Source organism: Rhinoraja longicauda, chromosome 21, assembly GCF_053455715.1.
Source record: "Rhinoraja longicauda isolate Sanriku21f chromosome 21, sRhiLon1.1, whole genome shotgun sequence".
NCBI lineage: Eukaryota > Metazoa > Chordata > Chondrichthyes > Rajiformes > Arhynchobatidae > Rhinoraja > Rhinoraja longicauda.
The window spans coordinates 20,033,527-20,056,778 of NC_135973.1; the positions used below are offsets into that span (position 1 = coordinate 20,033,527).

A 23,252-nucleotide genomic window follows, 5' to 3' on the forward strand; every position below is an offset into this window, starting at 1 on the left:
TTGTCCGTTGACCTCCGAGACAGGATTGTGTCGAGACACAGATCTGGAGAAGGGTATAAAACAATTTCTGCATCATTGCAGGTCCCGAATAGCACAGTGGCCTCCGTCATTCTTAAATGGAAAAACTTTGGAACGACCAGGACTCTTCATAGAGCTGGCCGCCCGGCCAAACTGAGCAATCGGGGGAGAAGGGCCTTGGTCAGGGAGATGACCAAGAACCCGATGGTCACTCTGACAGAGCTCCAGAGTTCCTCTGTGAAGATGGGAGAACCTTCCAGAAGAACAACTATATCTGCAGCACTCCACCAATCAGGCCTTGATGGTAGAGTGGCCAGACGGAAGCCACTCCTCAGTAAAAGGCACATGACAGCCTGCTAGGAGTTTGCCCAAAGGTACCTAAAGGACTCTCAGACCATGAGAAACAAGATTCTCTGGTCTGATGAAACCAAGATTGAACTCTTTGGCCTGAATGCCAAGCATCACGAATGGAGGAAACCTGGCACCATACCTGCGGTGAAGCATGGTGGTGGCAGCATCATGCTGTGGGGATGTTTTTCAGCGGCAGGAACTGGGAGACTAGTTAGGATCGAGGGAAAGAGTGCAGAGAGATCCTTGATGAAAACCTGCTCCAGAGCGTTCTGGACCTTGGACTGGGGCACAGGTTCACCTTCCAACAGGACAACGACTCTAAGCACACAGCCAAGATAACGCAGGAGTGGCTTCGTGACAAGTCTGTGAATGTCCTTGAGTGGCCCAGCCAGAGCCTGGACTTGAACCCGATCGAACACCCCTGGAGGGACCTGAAAATAGCTGTGCATCGACGCTCTCCATCCAACCTGACATAGCTTGAGAGGATCTGCAGAGAAGAATGGGAGAAATTACCCAAATACAGGTGTGCCAAGCTTGTAGCGTCATACCCAAGAAGACGAGGCTGTAATCGCTGCCAAAGGTGCCTCAACAAAGTACCAAGTAAAGGGTCTGAATACTTATGTAAATGTGATATTTGTTATTTCTTTTTAATTACTTTGCAAAAATTTCTAAACACCTGTTTTCGCTTTATTATTATGGGGTATCGTGTGTAGATTGAAGATAAAAAAATGATTTTAAAAAATCCATTTTAAAATAAGCAAAATGTGAAGGGGTCTGAATACTTTCTGAATGCACTGTATCACCTGCCAAGCTTTATCCCATCTCTCTTATCTATCTTTCTCCCCCCTACTCCATCAATCTGAAGAATAGTCCCAATCCAAAAAAATCAGAACCTTTATCCTCAGACTCGAAATGTTCAGGGGGCATTTGCAGAGGGGGAAAGTTTAAAGGAGATGTGCGGGGCAGGCTTTTTTCCTCAAAGGGTGGTGGCGGATCCCTGGAACACACTGCCAGGGGTAGAGGCAGATACAAAAGTGGCATTAATGAGGTTTTTAGCTAGACACATGCATATGTAGGAGATGGAGGGATATGGATCACATGCAGGCAGATATTTATCTTGGCATCATGTTTTACATGGACATTGTGGACCGAACGGCCTGTTCTTGTGCTGTACTGTTCTGTGTTCTATGTAACATTGCCTGTCTATTCCCTCCACTGAGCTCCTCCAGCACTTTGTGTTGTTCTTAAGTCTGTACACATTAGTTGAGGATCATGTTGGAGCTTGCACCACAGTAAAGACGCTGTTTTGTAACCATCTTTTCTGTGATTTAAATCTGCAGGAGTCTTCGTGTTCTTAATTAAACTTCAGTCACTTTTGCAAACCCCTAAAATCTCAGTTTTAGGGTAATAATTATATGTTGCTTGGAACAACAAGAAGAATAATATAAAAACTTGGACTGACAGCAGTGTAGCAAAAACAAAGCAGAATGGTCTGCTCCTGAGGATATATTCTTGAAGGGCTGGTGACATTTCAGCAAGGAATTCCACAGCTCCTGACATGAACACCGTCATACCACCAGCCTACTCCATTACATTGTGTAGTTAGACATCTGTCTGAAGAAGTCACCCATTCCTTCTCTCCAGGATGCTGCCTATCCCGCTGAGTTACTCCAGCACTTTGTGTCCATCTTCCAAACCATCAGCTTCCTCTGCATTTTCTGGCTCTCTCCATTAAGAAAATATTCCAATCTGTTTTTTTAATTGACCCAGTGTGGATATCCTCACACTTCCACACGTCCGCTCTTAGAACATAGAACGGTACAGCATTCTGATAAACCTCTTCTGCACCCTCTAATAAACCTCCACATCCATCCTTCAATGGGGCAACCAGAACTGCACGCAATAGTCCAAATGCAGCTTGACCAAAGTCCTATAAAACTGCAACGTGACTTCCTGACCTGGGAGAGTTTAGTCACTTACTTTATTTGTCTGCGCCTCTTTATATCCTTCTAGTCCCATCTTAGTCATAGAGTGATACAGTGTGGAAACAGGCTCTTCAGCCCAACTCGCCCACACCGCCCAACAATGTCCCAGCTACACTAGTCCCACTTGCCTGCGCTTGGTCCATATCCCTCCAAACCTGTCCTATCCATGTACCTGTCTAACTGTTTCTTAAACGATGGGATAGTCCCAGCCTCAACTACCTCCTCTGGCAGCTTGTTCCATAAACCCACCACCCTTTGTGTGAAAAAGTTACACCTCGGATTCCTATTAAATCTTTTCCCCTTCACCTTGAACCTCTGTCCTCGATTCCCCTACTCTGGGCAAAAGAATCTGTGCATCTACCCGATCTATTCCTCTCATGATTTTGTATACCTCTATAAGATCACCCCTCATCCTCCTGCGCTCCATGGAATAGAGTCCCAGCCTACTCAATCTCTCCCTAAAGCTCACATCCTCTAGTCCTGGCAACATCCTCGTAAATCTTTTAGACAATAGACAATAGGTGCAGGAGGAGGCCATTCGGCCCTTCGAGCCAGCACCGCCATTCAATGTGATCATGGCTGATCATTCTCAATCAGTACCCCGTTCTTGCCTTCTCCCCATACCCCCTGACTCCGCTATCCTTAAGAGCTCTATCTAGCTCTCTCTTGAAGGCATTCAGAGAATTGGCATCCACTGCCTTCTGAGGCAGAGAATTCCACAGATTCACAACTCTCTGACTGAAAAAGTTTTTCCTCATCTCAGTTCTAAATGGCCTACCCCTTATTCGTAAACTGTGGCCCCTTGTTCTGGACTCCCCCAACATTGGGAACATGTTTCCTGCCTCTAACGTGTCCAACCCCTTAATAATCTTATACATTTCGATCAGATCTCCTCTCATCCTTTTAAATTCCAGTGTATACAAGCCTAGTCGCTCCAGTCTTTCAACATATGACAGTCCTGCCATTCCGGGAATTAATCTAGTAAACCTACGCTGCACGCCCTCAATAACAAAAATATCCTTCCTCAAATTTGGAGACCAAAACTGCACACAGTACTCCAGGTGCGGTCTCACTAGGGCCCTGTACAACTGCAGAAGGACCTCTTTGCTCCTATACTCAACTCCTCTTGTTATGAACCCTTTCAAGCTTGACAATATCTTTCTATAACATGGTGCCCCGAACTGAACACAATATTCTAAATGTGGTCTCACCAACGTCTTATGTAACTGCAACATGACCTCCCAATTTCTATACTCAATACTCTGACTGATGAAGGCCAAAGTGCCAAAAGCCTTTTTGACCACCTTATCTACCTGCGACTCGACCTTCAAGGAACCATGCACCTGTACTCCTAAATCCCTCTGCTCTACAACACTACCCAGATGCCTACCATTTACTGTGTAGGTCCTGCCCTTGTTCGACATCCCAAATGCAACACATCACACTTGTCTGTATTAAATTCCATCAACCATTCCCCTGCCCACCTGGCCAAACGATCCAGATCCTGCTGCAATATTTTACAACCATCTTCACTATCTGCAAAACGACTAACTTTTGTATCATCAGCAAACTTGTTAATCTTGCCCTGTATGTTCTCATCTAAATCATTAATGTAGATGACAAACAGTAACGGGCCCAGCACCGAACCTTGAGGCACACCACTAGTCACAGGCCTCCAGTTTGAGAAGCAACCTTCCACCATCACCCTCTGCTTCCTTCCATGGAGCCAATTTGCTATCCATTCAGCTATCTCTCCTTGGATCCCATACGATCTAACCTTCCAGAACAGCCTACCGTGCGGTACCTTGTTGAATGCCGTACTGAAATCCATGTACACAACATGTACAGTTCTGGCCTCATCGACCTTTTTGGTCACGTCTTCAAAAAATCAGATTTGTGAGACACGACCTCCCACGTACAAAACCATGCTGACTGTCCCTAATCAGCTCTTGCCCATCCAAATGCCTGTATATCCTATCCCTCAGAATACTCTCTAGTAACCTTCCAACTACAGATGTTAAGCTCACTGGCCTATAGTTCCCAGCATTTTCCCTGCAGCCCTTCTCGAAAAGAGGCACAACATTTGCCACCCTCCAGTCTTCCTCCAGGCACCTCTCCTGTATTTAAGGACGACTCGTAAATTTCAACCAGGCCTCCCGCAATTTCCTCTCCAGGTTTCGCAATGTCCTCGAATATATCTGATCAGGCCCTGGGGGTTTGTCTACCTTCAAATATGACAGTATCTTCAGTACTTCTTCAACGGTAACCCTGACTGCTCTCAAGACACCTCCAGTGACTGCTCTAATTTCCTCCATCCTACTGTCTTTCTCCTCAGTAAATACAGAGGAGAAATACTCATTTAGTACCTTGCCCATCTCTTCGCGAGACCTTCTCTCATACCCTCAAAGTTGGCCTTACCCCAGTTGAGCATTTTAACATGTGGACCCTCTGTGTCCCTATCCATAACTATCTTAAACCTAATCGAACTGTGGTCACTGGTCAATAGACAATAGACAATAGGTGCAGGAGTAGGCCATTCAGCCCTTCGAGCCAGCACCGCCATTCAATGCGATCATGGCTGATCACTCTCAATCAGTACCCCGTTCCTGCCTTCTCCCCATACCCCCTCACTCCGCTATCCTTAAGAGCTCTATCCAGCTCTCTCTTGAAAGCATCCAACGAACTGGCCTCCACTGCCTTCTGAGGCAGAGAATTCCACACCTTCACCACCCTCTGACTGAAAAAGTTCTTCCTCATCTCGTCCCAAAAGACTCCTCCACACATACATTAACTTGCCCTTCCCAATTTCCCAATACTAGACCCAGTGTTGCCCTCTCACATGTGGGGGCCTCCACATACTGCTTAAGAAAGCTCTCCTGAACACGTTTGAGGAATTGCAGCCCATTTAAACCCTTCACGCACTGATTTTCTCGGTCTTTATTGGGAAAGTTAAAATCCCCTACTACAACAACCTTATTTGACCTGCAACTGTCTGCAATCTCCCGGCACATTTGTTCTTCTAATTCCCGTTGACTATTTGGGGGTCTGTAGTACACTCCCAACAAGGTGATCATCCCTTTCTTGTTCCTCAGCTCCACCCATATAGCCTCACTAGACGAACTATCCGTAATGTCACCTCTTAACACAGCCGTGACATCCTCCTTAGCCAATAATGCAACCCTCCCTCCTCTTTTTCCCTCACCCCTGTCTCTCCTGAAACTCCTGTGTCCCGGAACATTGAGCTGCTAGTCCTGCCCCTCCCTTAACCAGGTTTCAGTCATGGCTACAACATCCTAGTTGCTCGTACCTATCCATGCCCTAAGCTCAGAGACCTATAGTTCCCAGTATTTTCCCTGCAGCCCTTCTTGAAAAGAGGCACAACATATCCTGGGCTTCCTAATTTAGTGTTACCTGCAAATCAGATATAAAATTCCTTCCTCAAACACTTATAGCTTCCTGCAGAATATCAAATATCACGCCCAACCAACCAGAGTTTGTGCTGTTTAGTCCAATGTTATCTCAAAGTCCATCCCAAACATTTATTGTTAGTAGCATCACACAACACACACAGGCCCTTTGGCCCGTCTTGTCCATGTCAACCATGTTGGCATATTGAGCTAGTCCCATTTGCCTGCATTTGTCCCATATCCCTACAAACTCCTCCTGTCCATATAATCTGGTCAAATGTCTTTTAATAGTCATACTGCACTTCTACAGCTTCCTGTGGTAGCACATTCCAGATATGGACTACCCTCTGAGTGAAAAAGTCATGCCTGATGTCCCTCTTAAATCTCTCCCCTAACATAAGACTATGCCATCTAGTTTTAGAATCCTCCACTCTGGGCGGAAGACTGAAGTTCTAGTTGGGGCCTTTGGGTTAAAAGTGGCAGAACTTTGGATGAGTTACTCCATCTGTTCCCTTCTGTAGCCCCCAAAGCACAAAGATTAAATTATACTGGTTACAACTATCTCACAGCACAGGATTTGTGGGGGCAGGGGGGAGGTCTGAACCTGGACTCTGAGTCTCCAGCTGTGTGACTTTGGGTAGATACAAAGGAGTGTGTTCAGCCCTATGCCCAGACAGAGGAACCAAGCAACTCCATATTTCTGAGAAAATAAAATTCTTGTGAACTTCTGATGTGAGGCATGCTATGATTTCTGTGAAGTTTTTTTATAAGATGGCGCCCAAGCCTCGTAACTCTCTGTGTGCTTGTCCCAGAAGTGGATCTGCATTCTCGCATTACAATCGCTCCACTTTTTAAAACTAATACCCCAACAGACCTTTATCATGTATCTGTACACTGTGGATGGCTCGATTGTAATCATATACATTCTTTCCACTGACAGGTTAGCGCGCAACAAAAGCTTTTCACTGTACCTCAGTACACGTGACAATAAACTAAACTAAACAAAGGACAAAGCAGATCTCTGAAAACAGAACAATGAAATTCCTGCTCGCAGCAGGATAACAGGCTTGTAAACATAATACACACAGATAATATATAAAAGACAAAAACAATCTTTAAATTAATAATCAAAATACTAATGCAAAAAAAACCTTGTCCTTAGTACAACCAAACGTAGTCCATAAAAGTTCATAGCTGAGGTCAGTTCTACAGTGTTCAAGAGCCTGATGGTTGTTGGGAAGAAGCTGTTCTTGAACCTGGTGGTCATGGTTTTCAGATTCCTGTACATTCTCCCAATGTATCCTCTCAGTTTACAAAAGGTGTTATTATGCTGCTTGGAGCTAAACACATAGAGAGCTCCGATCTGTTCATTTGAATTGTGTTAAACCACTCTCTCTCCATTTATTGCTGCAAAGGGATAATAATTCAGTCACACCCAGTTACAGCTCTCTTAATATTTGACTACAAACCCTCAGACTGAGCATGTAACATTCAAGTCATTTCCTGGTCAACAATTAAAAGTCAAGTCAAGTTTATTTGTCACATACACATAAATATCATCATATCATCATATCATATATATACAGCGCGGAAACAGGCCTTTTAGGCCCACCAAGTTCGCGCCGCCCAGCGATCCCCGCACATTAACACTATCCTACACCCACTAGGGACAATTTTTACATTTTACCCAGTCAATTAACCTACAATGTGCAGTGAAGTGAAAGATTACCCACAGTCCAACAACAAGAGCAATAAAAATAAGCAATAACACACACAATCAAACAAAAAGAAATATCCATCACAGTGAGTCTCCTCCAGTCACCTCCTCACTGTGATGGAAGGCCAGAATGTATTTTTCTCTTCCCTGCCGCCTTCTCCCGCGGTCAGGCTGTTGAATGTGCTGCAAATGAGAGTTTTGGCTGAACCCATCACCTAGACCAGCCTCCCCCCCCCCCCCCCTCCCCTCCCCTCCCCTTTCGACTCTTCATGCTGTCTCGGGGAAAGCAGCCAACTTAATCAACAACCTTTTTCATCCCATTCATTCCCCCTTCTCCCCTCTCCCATCGGGAACACTAAAGCTTAAAAGTGCGTACCACCACACTTGGGAACACCAACTTCCTCTTTGTTATCAGACGACTGAAAAATCTTCCCACAAACTAGGGTACAGTCCCAATCTTCCAACCTACCTCATTGTGGACATTTTGTCTGTCACAGCTATAAAGCTGAAACACTATATTCGCTGGTATTTTGCTCGTTGTACCTGTTGCACTTGTGTGTGGCTTGATTGCACTCATAGTGTGATCTGATTTAATTGGACAGTAAGCAAATAGAAGCTTTTCATTGTATCTCGGCACACGTGGCAATAGTAAATCAATACTAATACCAATCAGAGATATTCCATCACACTCAGTTACAACTCTCTTAATAGTTTAGTACAAGCCCTCAGTCTGTGCTTGTTCCATTTAAGTCAACACCCAGAGAGTTGTGAATTTGAGAAATTCTCTGCCTCAGAAGGCAGTAGAGGCCGATTCACTGGATGCATTCAAAAGAGAGTTAGATAGAGCTCTTAGGGCTAGCGGAATCATGGGACATGGGGAGAAGGCAGGAACAGGGTACTGATTGTGGATGATCAGCCATGATCACATTGGATGGCGGTGTTGGCTCGAAGGGCTGAATGGCCTACTCCTGCACCTATTTTCTATGTATCTATGTATTTCCTAGTCTTTAATTAAATGTGCTGAAAATGATTGATGAACAAAACTACACACAAATTCATACACCTTAATTAAATCTCACTGCGTCTTTGTTCCAATGAAAGCTAGCCTTGTCTAGTCAGTTCCCCCTCATAACTCCTTGCCACCATCGATTGCCCCCAGACTCTGGAACAGCTTCTTCTCCACTGTTATCAGACAACTGAAAGGTTCTACATAAGTTAGGATGTTGTTCATATACTCTCCACTGAATTTCTATTAATTAGAAGTCTCACTTCCCCCTATTTCTCACAACACGTTTAAAACTCTTCACTAATCTTATTAGCCGATGGCACCATTCTTCCAGCTCTCCCACTTATGCTTGGAATGTTTCCTCCTCCGTAGAGACCACATGCTCCTTGACGAGCCAGTCTTGGCTCTGTGCACAGTGCCTCATCTCCAGGTCAGGTGGTTAATGCTTCAAGCTTCAGCACAAAACCTGGGCCAACATTCCCACTGAAGTTCTGAGGATGCATTGCGCTGTCAGACACACCTTTACACCGTGCCCTCCACACTGCTCCAGTAGGCTCAACATTCCTGCACGTTCCAGCTCCCTGGCCTCAGGATCTACCAGCCTCTTCCTCTCTAACCATGGCCGTCCAACTGTTTGGTCGACATGGAGAAGTTGGGCTGAAGGGGCTGTTTCCCTGCTGTATAAATACAAGGCAGAGTCTGTTCTCACAAGTGGATACAACAGGTCATTCTTCAATGGTGCAAAGAAAGAGAGGGTTCGTAGAGTGCATGTCCGCACATCCTTGTAACTAGCTCTTGAAACAGATAAAGTGATTGAGAATGTACACACATGCTTATTAGCTGAGGCACCCCACCACAGTCATCTGAAGTACAGCAGGCAGATTATGCTGGAACGACATACAAGCAACTGTGGATGCGGGAATAGAGTCATCAAGTCACACAACACGTAAACAGGACAGACGATGTTTTGGGTAGGGACCCTTCAGACGGAAGACTGCACAGTTCTGGTCATCACACCACCAGGCAGATGTAATAACACAAGAGAATTTGCGTGCAGTTCTAGTCGCTCTATTACAGGAAGGATCTGGAGGCTTTGGAGAGGGTGCAGAGGTTTACAACGATGCAAACATACTTGACATGCTTATCCTGCCCCTTTTCTCTTCCAGCTTTCTTTCCCCCCACCACATTCATCTGAAGAAAGGTCCTGACCCGAAATATCACTTATCTATTTTCTCCAGATATACTGCCTGACCTGCTAAATTACTCCAGCACTCTGTGTCTTTTTTTAACCAGAATATTGCCTGCATTAGAGGTGGTTAGCTGTATGAAAGTTTGGACAACTTGGATTGTTTTCTCTGAAACACAGGAGGTTGAGGGGAGACCTAATGGAAGTATGTAAAATGATGAGAGCATTGACAGGGTATACAGGTGGTGGAGGCAGTTTCAATGGTGGGAATTTTTTAGGCTTTCAGATAGGTACATGGATATGCAGGGAATGGAGGAATATGGATCACATGCAGAAGGAGATTAGTTTAACTTGGCATCATGTTCAGCATGAACATTATGTATGGGCCGAAGGAGGCATAGACAATGAACGCAACATGTTCCTTTGGCAGACCAAAGAAGCTTTAAACTTTAGAGACACAGCACGGAAACAGGCCCTTTGGCCCACCGAGTCCACGATCACCCCGTACACTAGCACTATCCTACACACACTAGAGACAATTTTTCAATTTTTTACAGAAGCCAATTAACCTACAAACCTGTATCGTCTTTGCAGTGTGGGAAGAAACCAGAGCACCCGGAGAAAAGCAATGCAGTCACAGGGAGAATATGCAAACTCCGTACAGACAGCACCAGCAGTCAGGATCAATCCTGGGTCTCTGGCACTATAAGATAGCAACTCTACCACTGTGCCATTGTGCCACCATTAAGCTGCAGATGCTGGAACCTTGAGTAAAACAGAAAGTGCTGGAGGAACTCAGCAAGTCAGACAGCATCTGTGGAGAGCATGCACAGGCGATGTTTTGGGTTGGGACCCTCTACCCCTACTTGATCAGAAGGTTGAGAGAGACAAGGAATGTTCACACATGGGATTGGAGATGCCTCTGATTTGAGCTGTGTCAGCAGCATGAACGTTGCTCTCTGGAGCCACACGGTGGCAATGCTGTGGAGGGTTGGAGGAGGTTGCTCCCAGATTTTGGTCCCAGCTGTGATTGGATATATCACGTGACCGCCTCTCATCAGCTGCGATCAGTTGCTGATCCCAGCCGTGCAGCAGCATTCCACCGTCCTGCACCAAATGCAACAATCTGAGGATTTGTTACCCAATCAGATGATTCCTGACTTGATCAGATTATTTTTAAACCATATACTAAATTTTTGCAGGAAAATTTATGCAGAACCTTTCAATCGATTACGCTGTTCTTAAGAGCCAACTAAAAATGTTATTAAAGTGTAGTCATATGTTATGAATACAGCAGCACATTTGCACAAAACCTTCTCCCACAAACAGCAGTATAATGACCAGAGGATCAGTGTTGATTATGTTGGATATGGTATAAATCTTGGCCTCTAGTTAAGCAAGAACTTCCCTAAAGACACCATAGACAGCATATGATATAGTCATGGGCAAAAAAAAAACTGCCATAGGAATTCCTGTTCCTTCAAGAACTTCCCTGTTCCCGATAGTCTGAAGAAAGGTCCCGATTTGATAGCTCGTGTGTGTCCCCGTTCCCATCACCCCCCTCCACCCCTGCATGTGCCTGACCAGCTGAGATCCTCCAGCACTTTGGGTTTTGTTCCAGAATATGATTCCAGCATCTGCAGTTCCTTGGGTCTCTGGAGTTCCCAATATCCACCTATGAGAGCAGTAAAGTCTCAATTTAATATCTCATCCAAAAGACTGTAGCTTTAAAAGTGCAACACTCTCCAAGAAATGCACAGGAATGTTTTTTTATTTATTTAAAAAATAAACTTTATTCATGAAATATATGGAGGATATATAATACACTTGGTACATGTCTTTATTTTTGCATTCACAGTGTCATCGAATCAGACTTTAAATATGTTCATCTCTCTCAAGTTGAAAAAATCCATAAGCTTTTGACTGGAGGTTTTTGCAGCTGAGTCTCAGCTAATGCTAGTACAGCTACATGGGCAAATTACTGAAGAGGCAGAAATATGAAATAAGAAGAAAAAATGTTGAAAATACTCAGCAGGTCAAGCAGCATCTGTGCAGAGAGAAAAAAGGTATGAACATGTGTCACCAATGGTAGTCAATTAATCTGAATCTCCAGAAGACACAAAGTGCTGGAGTAACTCAGCGGTCAGGCAGCATTTCTGGAGAATGTGGATAGGTGACATTTTTTGTTGGGACTCTTCTTCAGGCCAATTGTAGGGTGGGGTTGGGGAGAGAAGGGCCAGGACAGATAAGGAGTTGTTTGATAGGCAGATGGTTGGACAAAATCAGAGATGAAAAGACAGAAGGAGAAGTTGTGAGATAAAATTATTGATGAGTGTGAATTGTGAAGATAGAGGAAGAAATGTAGGTAGAAGTGGAGGGAGAAATAGGTACAAGTCCAGGTGGAGCACAGGAGGGGATGGGGGTGTGGGAAGATGGTGGATGTTAAATGGGGGAAGAAGGGAGAGAGGGAGGGTTATGTAGTTACCCAAGCAGAGTAACAGTTGCCACAAAAATACTCAAATGCATGAAGAGCGTTTCTAACAATCTACCCTTGACATTCAGTGACAGTACCATTGTCAACTTACCACACCATCAAGTAGAAACAAAGAACTGCAGATGCTGGTTTATACCAAAGACAGGCACAAAGTGCTGGAGTAACTCAGCAGGTCAGGCAGCATCTTTGGAGTAAGATTAGCAAGCTTGCAGATGATACAAAGTGGGTGGTATTGCAGATAGTGAAGATGGATATCAAAAATTGCAGCAGGATCTTGATTGGTTGGCCAGGTGGAGTGAGGAATGGTAGATGGAATTTAATACAGAGCAATGTGAGGTGTTGCTTTCTAACATGCGCATGACCTACACAGTGAATGGTAGGGCTCTGGGGAGTGTCGCAGAGCAGAGGGATGTAGATTGTGGGTGCATGGTTCCGTGAAGGTGGTGTCACAGGTAGATAGGGTGGCCAAAAAGGCTTTTGGCTCATTAGCCTTCATTAGTCAGAGTATTGAGTATAGAAGTTGGAAGGTTATATTGCAGTTATGTAAGACATTGCTGAGTCCGCATTTACAGTGTTGTGTTCAGTTCTGGGCACCATGTTACAGGAAAGATGTTGTCGTTGGAAAGGGTATAGAGAAGATTAATGAGGATGTTGCCAGGACTTGAGGGTCTGAACTATAGGGAGAGGTTGAACAGGCTGGGACTCGATTCCTTGGAGTGCAGGAGGATGAGGGGTGATCTTATAGAGGTGTACAAAATCATGGGAGGAAGAGATCAGGTAGATGCAGAGAGTCTCTTGCCCAGAGTAGAGGAATCGAGAACCAGGGGACATAGGTTTAAGGTGAAGGGGGAAAGATTTAATAGGAATCTGAGAGGTCACTTTTTCACACAAAGGGTGGTGGGTGCGTGGAACGAGCTGCCAGAAAAGGTAGTTGAGGTAGGGACAATTGCAATGTTTAAGAAACAATTAGACAGGTACATGGATAGACAGGTTTGGAGGGATATGGGCCAAATGCAGGCAGGTGGGACTAGTGTAGATGGGACATGTTGGTCAGTATGGGTAAGTTGGGCCGAAGGGCTTGTTTCCACACTGTATGACTCTAAAAAGGATGGGTGACGTTTCGGGTCAGGAGTGAAGAAGGGTCCTGACCCAAAACGTAACCCATCCTTTTTCTCCAGAGATCCTTCCTAACCTGGCACAAGTGATGGAACACTTGAGATGTCGAGAGATGAGCACAACTCCAATAAACATCCAGTGCAAAGCAATCCACCCGATTCTCATCCCATCCACCATCACTCCAAGAAGGGTTGATCCAAAATGCCACCTATTCCTTTTCTCCAGAGATGCTGCCTGGCCCGCTGAGTTACTCCAGCATTATTGTGTCTATCACTACAACAGCACCTTATTAAACTGAAGAAGGGTCCTGAACGAAATGTCACCTATCCTTTTTCTCCAGAGATGTTGCCTGACTCGTTGAGTTACTCCAGCACTTTGTGTCTTATCTTTCATTAAACCATGACCTCTCTCGCCAAGAAGAACGAGGCTTCAGAAGCATGGAAGCACCATCACCAGGTTATGCACAACCCTCATTTGGAACCATAGCATCCTTCCAATTCTTCCAGGTGTTAGTCCTGGAACCTCCTTCCTAACAGAACCATGGGGCACCTTCACCGAGGTCAACAAGGCACAGCCGGACTTTTTCAAGGACTATTAGAGATGACAGTAAGTATTGACACAAAAGGAACTGCAGATGCTGGCAATTAGTATTAGTCTTACCAAAGAAAAACAGCCACAAAGAACAAAATATCTATGCCTAGCCTTGCTCTAAGCCAAGGCGAGACTTTGATCATACACAGACCACACCTGAGGGAGTAAAACCGACTCCGGGGCGGGTTTGCTGTGTGATCCGAGCGCTTTGTTAAAATACAAATTAAACTAGGGCGGTCTGCTGCTTCTTACTGTGAATTGCAACCGTGCATTAAGGAGGACGCACCGACTGATGGACATTGCAGGGTTCGCTGCCCCGGGGGAGAGACGGGGACAAAGGGCGGAGCCGCTTGAACGCGGGGGTGTGGGGTGTGGGGCGTGGAGGGGGCGGCCGGGCATGCGCCCCACGCCGGCCATGGAGCTCCGGGACAGAGGGACGGCGGGTCGGTGCGGCGGCGGCGGCGGCGGCAGCGGAGAGCGAGAGTGACAGCTCCCCGCTTCCCCCTGGGCCACGGCTCCAGTATTCGGGACATCGGACCCCCGGCCGGAGCAGGTAGGAACGCACCCCGCCCGGGGGAGGGAGGGTCAGACCCGGGCGTCTCTTCCCGGGACCCTGTGTTTCTACCCCTCCCCTTTCCCACCAGTACACCGTGTCGCCCCCAACACCCCATCCCTCCCCGAAACACCGATCTCACCCCTTCATGGGACACTGCCCCCTCCCTCCCAGGACACACTCTCTCTCTCTCCCCCCCCCCCCCCCACACCACCTATGACACTGTATTCCGCAGTCTCCCGCCCCATGATTCTGTGTCTTTCCCTCTCCCTGGGACGGTCCATAACCCCTGCACCCCACCAGAGTCCCACTGTGGCCCCTCATCCCTGCCCCTGCCCCATACTGCAATGTAGCCATCTTCCAGTGTTACAATGTCTGGGTGCTAGACTGTCAACCCCACCCCCACCCCTCCTTTAATACTGTACCTTGTGCTGATTGTTACATTCCATTCCCAGTGTTGTGATGTAACCTGTGCCAAACACTGTGTTATAGCCGGCTCTTGTGTTTTATTATCATCCATTGTCGGTGTTATAATGTGGCCCGCTCCCTAAAGACACTGTGTTCTCTCCCGGTGATGTATTGATAGTCACCAATTATACCGTGGCCCAAACTCTGTTGTATTGTAGTCATCACCGAGCGATGATCTCGTTGTACAGTAGTTTACTTCCAGTGTCATACTGAAGACCATAGAATCATATAGCGTGGAAATAGGCCCTTTGGCTCAACTTTCCCATGCCGACCAACATGCCCCATCTACACTAGTCCCACCTGCCTGTGTTTGGCCCATATCCCTCTAAACCTATGCATGTACCTGTCTAAATGCTTTTTAAACATTGTGATAGTACCTGTCTCAACTGCCTCTTGCAGCAGCTTGTTCCGTACACCCATCACCTTTTGCTACCCCTCAGGTTCCATTTAAATCTTCTGGTCATTTTATTAGTTTGGTGAGTTTTTGGCTTACAGAGCAGTTGCCTGATTCCTTACAATACAGTGGTGATTATCGAACAGTGACGACAGAACATTTTGGCGTTGGTTTAGTATTGCCACATGAGAAATGGTGAAAAGGTTTTGTCTGAGTGCTATCCCATTAAATCAAATAATACTATACATGAATACAATCAGACCAAACACAGTACAAATGTAGAGCAAAGAGAAAAATACCAGAATATACAGTATAGTTTTCATCATTGTAGCAATATGTAGTCCAATGTCCACAGGTAGGTTGGAAGATCGGGACCCTGGCTTATAGGAGAACCATTGCATACTCTGATAAGAGAGGAAGAAACTGTTCCTGAGTTGGAGATAGTTTTAGAAAATGCCATATAGTTTATTCTTCCTATTTCCAAATCTGCTTGATATATATTTGTTGTTAAAAGTGCTCTTTCTATGGACCAATACACATTTAACAGTTCACATAGAGCTAATGGCTGTACAACAGTTTAGTTTATAATATGCCGTCACAAAGAAACACTGGTTGTTATAGTAAAGGGAATCTATAAGAGATAGCAAAGAGGAGCAAAAAAGTAGCAAATATCATCAAAGACCCACACCGCATTGTCCATGCTCTCATTTCACTCCTACCTTGGGAAGATGTTACAGGAGCCTGAAAACTGACCTCCAGGTTCAAGAACAGCTTTTTCCTTTCAACCATCACATGACTTGGACATCACACAACACTCATCCCAGCACCTATGCACTTTTAGGTTGATGTTTATTATTGTACCATGTACTGAGGTACAGTAAAAAGCTTTGGTTTATGCCATTACTGTCTTTAGGTTTTGTGCGAGTTTTATGGTTAATAATTTATTGATTTTTAAAAAATTGTTATGTATTATCTGATATTGCCTTAATGGGCCTGTTAAGCTACTGCAAGTAAATATTTCATTGTTCTGATGTCGCTACTTAAGACAATGAAATAGTCTTGACTTGGCAATTAAATGAAGCACAGCAGGAGTATGCAATCAACACGTATCACATTCAATTGTATGATAAGAAGCAGTTCATATATTTTTAGAGACGGTGCTTGAAAGTGTAAATGTTGCCCAGGACACTGAGAGAATGCCCCTGTTCCTTTCTGATGTTCTTGTTCTCTGATAGTGCCAACTTGGTTCAGGTCAGTTCATAGAGGCAGGGTGTAGTTGTCTGTACGGTGACATGTTTAGTTTAGAGATACAGCAGGAAAAAAGACTCTTCAGCCCACTGAGTCCACGCTGACCATCGATCACCCGTTCACACTAGTTCTATGTTATCCCACTTTCTCACCCAATAGACTAGGGGCAATTTACAGAGGCCAATTAACCTACAAACCGCACAACCGCGTGCAGCGTAGGTTCACTAGGTTAATTCCCGGAATGGCGGGACTGTCGTATGTTGAAAGGCTGGAGCAATTAGGCTTGTATACACTGGAATATAGAAGGATGAGGGGGGATCTTATTGAAACATATAAGATAATTAGGGGATTGGACACATTAGAGGCAGGAAACATGTTCCCAATGTTGGGGGAGTCCAGAACAAGAGGCCACAGTTTAAGAATAAGGGGTAGGCCATTTAGAACGGAGATGAGGAAGAACGTTTTCAGTCAGAGAGTGGTGAAGGTGTGGAATTCTCTGCCTCAGAAGGCAGTGGAGGCCAGTTCGTTGGATGCTTTCAAGAGAGAGCTGGATAGAGCTCTTAAAGATAGCGGAGTGAGGGGGTATGGGGAGAAGGCAGGAACGGGGTACTGATTGAGAGTGATCAGCCATGATCGCATTGAATGGCGGTGCTGGCTCGAAGGGCTGCATGGCCTACTCCTGCACCTATTGTCTATTGTCTATTGTCTATCTTTGGGAAGTGGGAGGAAACTGGAGCACCCGGGAGAAACCCACATGGTCACAGGGAAAACGTGCACACTCCACACAGACAGTATCCGAGGTCAGGATTGAACCCGGGTCTCTCATACTGTGAGGCAGCAGTGCTTCCAGCTGTCCAAAAGATACTTCACCAGTATCTCGCTAGCATTGCCCAGTACAGAGTTAGATAATGAGTAGCAGTGGCAAAGGTAAACCCATTCTATCCCGGCACCTACAGTCTGGGGAGCTCCTGGCTGGGAGCTACCAGGCCTGTCTCTGCACAGGAGTCAAAGGCATGATGAACTTCTTGAAGTACAGTTTGGAGCAAAAACCTTGCTGTGAGACCTGGAAAATAACTCTTCACCTCCTCCTAGCTAGTTAGCTGGTATTGGAATGCAGATGTGTGTGGAAGTTGGAGAGTACAGGATCTCTGATTACCCTGTCCCCCCCCATTAGCCGGCTAGACAGCTGACTAAACTGTCTGGACACACACGTAAAGAATGGTCCCATGGTGAAACGCTGCCTCTCAGTCTGTGCAAGTCTAGCATGAGCTGCAGCTGCCAAGAAGAGCGGAGATTGATAACTATTTCTCTAATATTTAAGAACATGTAAAAAAAAAACATTATGATCGAGAGCACATCCCGGTTGGCTATGTGTGGGTGGGGGGTGGGCTGGGGCTGGCTGGCGGGGCTCGCTGGCGGGCGGAGCTCGGATTACAATATTCTCCCTCTTAGAAAGAAAACAAGAATCTGAGGAAATGGAGCTGCATCGGCGGATTGAACCATCTAACTTGTTCAAGCTGGAGTGCCTGGAATGTGCTGCCAGGTGTGGTGGTGGAGTTGATGTCATAGTGGTGTTTCAGAGACTTTTGGATAGGCACGTGGATATGCAGGGAATGGAGGGATTATGGATCAAGTGCAGGCAGATAAGGGTTGGTCTTGGCAACCTGTTCGGCACAGACATTGTGGGCCAAAGGGCCTGTTCCTATGCTGTCCTGCTCTATGGTCTAAGAGTCACAAGAGTTGAGAGTGTTTAATTGTCAAATTCTTTTAGATAGGCACATGGATATGGAGGGATGTGGATCACGTGCTGGCAGAGGAGTTTAGTTTAACTTGGCATCATGTTCAGCATGGACATTGTGGGCTGAAGGGCCTGTTCCTGTGATGTACTTGGGTTCTAACTTAATGAGATGCCTCTACAACAGTAAAAGTTTGATAGAAAGATACATGAATAGGAAAGGTTTAGAGGGAGATGGGCCAGATGCTGGCAGGTGAGACGAGTGTAGATCTTGGTCAGCATGGGCTAGTTGGACTGAAGGGCCTGTTTCCATGTTACGACAATGATAAATCAAGATCATGCAAATCAATATTTATAATTTAAACCTTTTTAAATCTTGTTAATACTCTGGTGCAAACATGCAGTGCTAAAGGAAATCAGGCAGCATCTGTGGGGGGAATGGAGAGATAACGTTTTGGGCCGGGACCCTTCTTCTGACTTTCTTTGGCGTATCTGCTCAGCAGTCTATCCAGGGGCGATGGATCTCAGGACATGCTGAGCCTGGCGCTGGTTCAGTTCTCCCAGCGAGAGTCCAACAGGCTGTGTGACTGTACGTCATTCCCTCGGCTTCCACCTGAACGTGCCACAGGGCAAGTGACTGTGAAGGGAGCCAATAATGGGATTCTTGGTTGGTTCTTGAATGTTTTCAGCCAGTGGTTTGATAAAAGCTGCAGTGTTTGACCATCGTAACTGTATCTTTAAGTTCGCTGTTGGTCGAATTTACAACAATGAGACGGTATGGTAAGAAGATCGAGAACCTCGTGTCATGGAGCCAGGATATCAGCTTGCCACAAATATCAACAAGACTAAAGAGTGGGTTATGGACCTAAGGAAGTAAGGGGGGGGGGGGGGGGGGGGGAGGGCTGAACAAACCCTGTCCTCATCAACAGAGCTGCTGTAACAGCTTCAGGTACTTAGTCATCCATATCATCAGCAACCTAACCTGGTCCCTTCACACTGATGTGATGATCATCAAAAGGCATCAGAGTATTTCCTTTCTTTGGCATCTGGGAAAATTCAGTATGCCCATGAGAATTCTCTCGAACCTCTACAGATGCACTATAGGAAGTGCATAGGAGTGTGGCAACTGTTCTGTTCCTGACCATTCAAAGCTGCAGAGAGTGATGAACACCTCCCAGTCCATCACAGGCTCATCACTTCCTTCCATCCAGTTCATCTTCATGGTGCATTGCATCAGGAAGGCTGGCAGTATCGTCAAGGATGCCTGCCACCTTGGCCATTCCCTATTCTCTCTTTTGAGAGAAGGTACAGAAACTTGAAACTACGGATGTCCAGACTTAGAACAGGTTTTATCACACTCCTGAAACAACCCTCTTATCAGAGGTGCTACCACAGACTCTTGACTCAACATCATCCAGTGAGTCTGTTGTTGTGCTTCAATATTCTTTTGCATTTCTCGGATTTTGGTCTACAGTCTTTGCAACATTTTGCTGTTTTGGACCTATTGTATTTATTAATGCATAGCACACAGAACAGTACAGCACAGAAACAGGCCCTTCAGCCCATAATGTCCAATCTGAACAAGATGCCGTTAAACTAATCTTCTCTGCGTGATTGTGATCTATAACCCTCCATTCCCTGTGTATCCATGTGCCATTCCAAAAGTCCCCTAAATGTCACTATTGTATCTAGCTCCATCACTACTCCTGGCAGCGCATTCCAGGTCCCCATCACTCTGTGTGTGTAAAAAAAACCCGTCTTTGACATTTCCACCCTGGGGTAAAAGTTCTGACTGTCTTCCCACTCTGATATTACTGTATGCATTGTGTTTGCTTTATGCTTCACTTCAGCAAGGAATTTCATGGCATGCTGATGCACATGACAATAAATTGATCTAATTTAATCCAATTGAATATAATTCTGGCATGAGGGTTTAGCCATGGTCTTTGACACTGCAACATCTCGCTATGGTGAGAAGGGAGGAATACTGTGGTTGAGTGGTGATGAGGACTGGCAGATTGAGGATTCATCGCCACTGTGTCAGCTAGAGACACCAGTTGTTAACAGTGGACACCTGTTGTATTAGTTAATCTAGACATTTGTCTAGGGTTTTGTCACTTTGTATGGGATTTTACCAGGTCCGTATCAGAGCAATTAATTTGAAATGAATCAAAGGCAGCACATTGGTGCAGCCATACAGTTTCAAAGGTTTCAAAGATCTTTTATTGTCATGTGTATTGATTAAGGTACAGTGATATGCGAATTACCCTACACCCATACTAAAAAAAAGCAACAAGACACACAACTACATAAAAGTTAACATAAACATCCACCACAGCGGATTCCCCACATTCCTCACTGTGATGGAAGGAAATAAAGTCCAATCTCTTCCTCTTTATTCTCCCGCGGTCGGGGCGATTGAAGCTCCCGCAGCCGGCAGTCGAAACCCCCGCATCGAGGGATCAAAGCTCCCACGTCGGGGCGATCGAAGCTCCTGCGGCTTGGAGCTCCCGAAGTCGGTTTCTAACTATAGACCGCCAGCTCCACGATGTTAAAGTCCGCAGGCTCCTGCAGTTGGAGCTCCGAGGTCGATCCCTGACAAAGGGATCTCGAGCTCCACGATGTTGAAAGTCTGCAGGCTTCTGCGTGTGGAGCTCCTGAAGTCGGTCTCCAACAAGATGTCGCCAACTCCTCGATGTTAGGCTGCAGCATGGACAGAGATACGATACGGGGAAAAAATTTCATCTCTGTCGAGGTAAGAGATTAAAAAAAGTTTCCCCAAACCCCTCACCCCCCACTTAGAACAAGCTAAAGAACACTAAAAACATGCATTCAACACGTACTATTAAAACAACAAAGAAGGAAGAGACAGACAGACTGTTGGGAGGCAGCCATTACTGGCGCCACCCAGTGGCACTGCCTTACAGCACCAGAGACCCCGATTCGATCCTGATTATGGGTGCTGTCTGTATGAAGTTTGCACGTTCTCCCTGTGACCGCGTGGATTTTCTCCGGGTGCTCTTATTTCCTCCCACATTCCAAAGACGTGCAGGTTTGTAGGTTAATTGTCTTCTGTAAATTGTCCCCAGTGTGTAGGAGTAGAACTTGTGTGTGGGTGATCGTTGGTCAGTAAACACTTGATAGGCCGAAGGGCTTGTTTCCAAGCTGTATCTCTAAAACTAATCTAAAACCCTGTTTCCATACACTCAAAATAGGTCCGCAAAAGAGCAAGTGAGATGATGACGTATCTAAGACAGGACCTTGGTTTAACTGTTTTGTCTGTCTTCACACAAGGCTGTGCACTGTGGATGCAGTTGTCTGTTACAGCACTTTATAAACCCACGATAATGAGGCAGAGAAGAGAGATCTCTTGCCTATAGATTTTAGTTTAGTGATACAGTGCGTAAACAGGCCCTTTGGCCCACCGAGTCCGCACGGAACAGCGATCTTTGCACATTAACGCTACCCTACACACTAGGGACAATTTTTTTACATTTATACCAAGCCAATTAGCCTACAAACCTGTACGTCTATGGAGTGTGGGAGGAAACCGAAGATCTCGGAGAAAATCTTCGCAGGTCATGGGGAGAACGTACAAATTCCATACAGACAAGCACCCATACATAGTTAGGCCTAAACCCGGGTCTCTGGCACTGTAAGGCAGTAGCTCTACCGCTATGCCACCGTGTTGCCTTAATAAACCCAGAGGGCCATCTTCTGCCCAGCCCACTCCCCGAGAGGCACTTTACCTGGTCATTATCCACAGAGCTCTGTGCCTTTGGAGCGTGGCTGCTGGGTTTACAGCACAGCTGGAGTGGATGCACTTCAAACAGACTTTAGGGTTATTATTGTCACGTGTACTGAGGTACAGTGAAACCGTAGCACCCGGAGGAAACCCACGTGGTCACAGGGAGAACACACACAGCACCAGGGGTCAGAGTAGAACCTGGCTCTCTGCTGCTGTGAGGCAACAGCTCTACCTGCTGCTTCACTGTGTTGTTCTCCAGTACTATGTGTTTTGCTCAAACAGGTTTACATTGCCTGTATACTTTAGCTTTTTTGGGATGTCTCAGGATTATTAAAAGTGCTATAGAAATCCAGGTTTTATGGGGAAGGACCTTGTGTGAAGGTACAATTTGGTTGTCTTGTCGCCATGCCCTTGAACAGGTATCTATTTCAAACCAGCTGTGACCAAGATTTCTTTTACCATGTGCGTGAGATTTCTTACTTGTGTGACGAGCTCAGCATTGAACTGAGGCCCTTTTCCGCTGCTGTTAATTAAATCCTTTTGGAGGTGGAAGCAGCAGCGTACTGGAATGGGTCGGGTACATCGCTGCCTTGGGAGAGATGAAAAGGAGCCTGTGTTGGGAGTAGTCCCCTGTCAGCTGAGCACATAGCTCTGCAAACCTCAGTGTTTACTCTGTCTCTTTGCCAGAGGCTAGACAAACCCTGCAGCTCACTCGCATGTGCTGGTGGGTCACTGTGCACCCGGCCACACTGAGACTGCAAATAAAGGAATTCCACACATGGAGCACTGTGTTCAAAGCAGTGCCTTCTGATTATTAGCAATCCGTTCATACGTTGCAGTTGGGGGCTTGTGTGTGCCTATAAATCATAGAGCTTTACAGAAACTTCAGCCCTTCATGGCACTGCTGTCTGTTATACCATTATACATTAACTCCATTTACCTGAGTTAAACTCCATTTAGTTTAGAGATACAGCTGGGAAATAGGCTCTTTAGCCCACAGCGTCCATGCCGACCAGCGATCCCCGTACACTAACACCATCCTGCATTCTTGGGACAATTTACAATTTTTACCAAAGCCAATTAACCCATAAACTGTACATCTTTGGAGTGTGGAAGGAAACCTGATCACCCGAAAAAAAACCCATGTGGTCACAGGGGGAACATAGAAACTCCGTACAGACAGTATCCGTAGTCAGGATCGAACCCATGTCTCTGGTGCAGTAAGGCTGTAACTA

At 45.8% G+C, this 23,252-nt stretch overlaps 1 protein-coding gene across 12 annotated transcripts in view; it reads left to right on the plus strand.

Annotated features, from left to right (window-relative positions):
• The window catches only part of glis2b (GLIS family zinc finger 2b), a 149,154-nt gene that overhangs the window by 98,061 nt on the left and 27,841 nt on the right, over positions 1–23,252 (plus strand). For 2 of the 12 annotated variants that reach the window (XM_078418010.1, XM_078417999.1), the window contains exon 1: positions 14,262–14,424. The exons of the other annotated variants lie outside the window; for them this stretch is intronic. The gene's annotated coding sequence lies outside the window, so the exon portion shown is untranslated. Of the gene's footprint in view, positions 1–14,261; positions 14,425–23,252 lie in introns of those variants that run through there. 12 annotated transcript variants of the gene reach the window in all.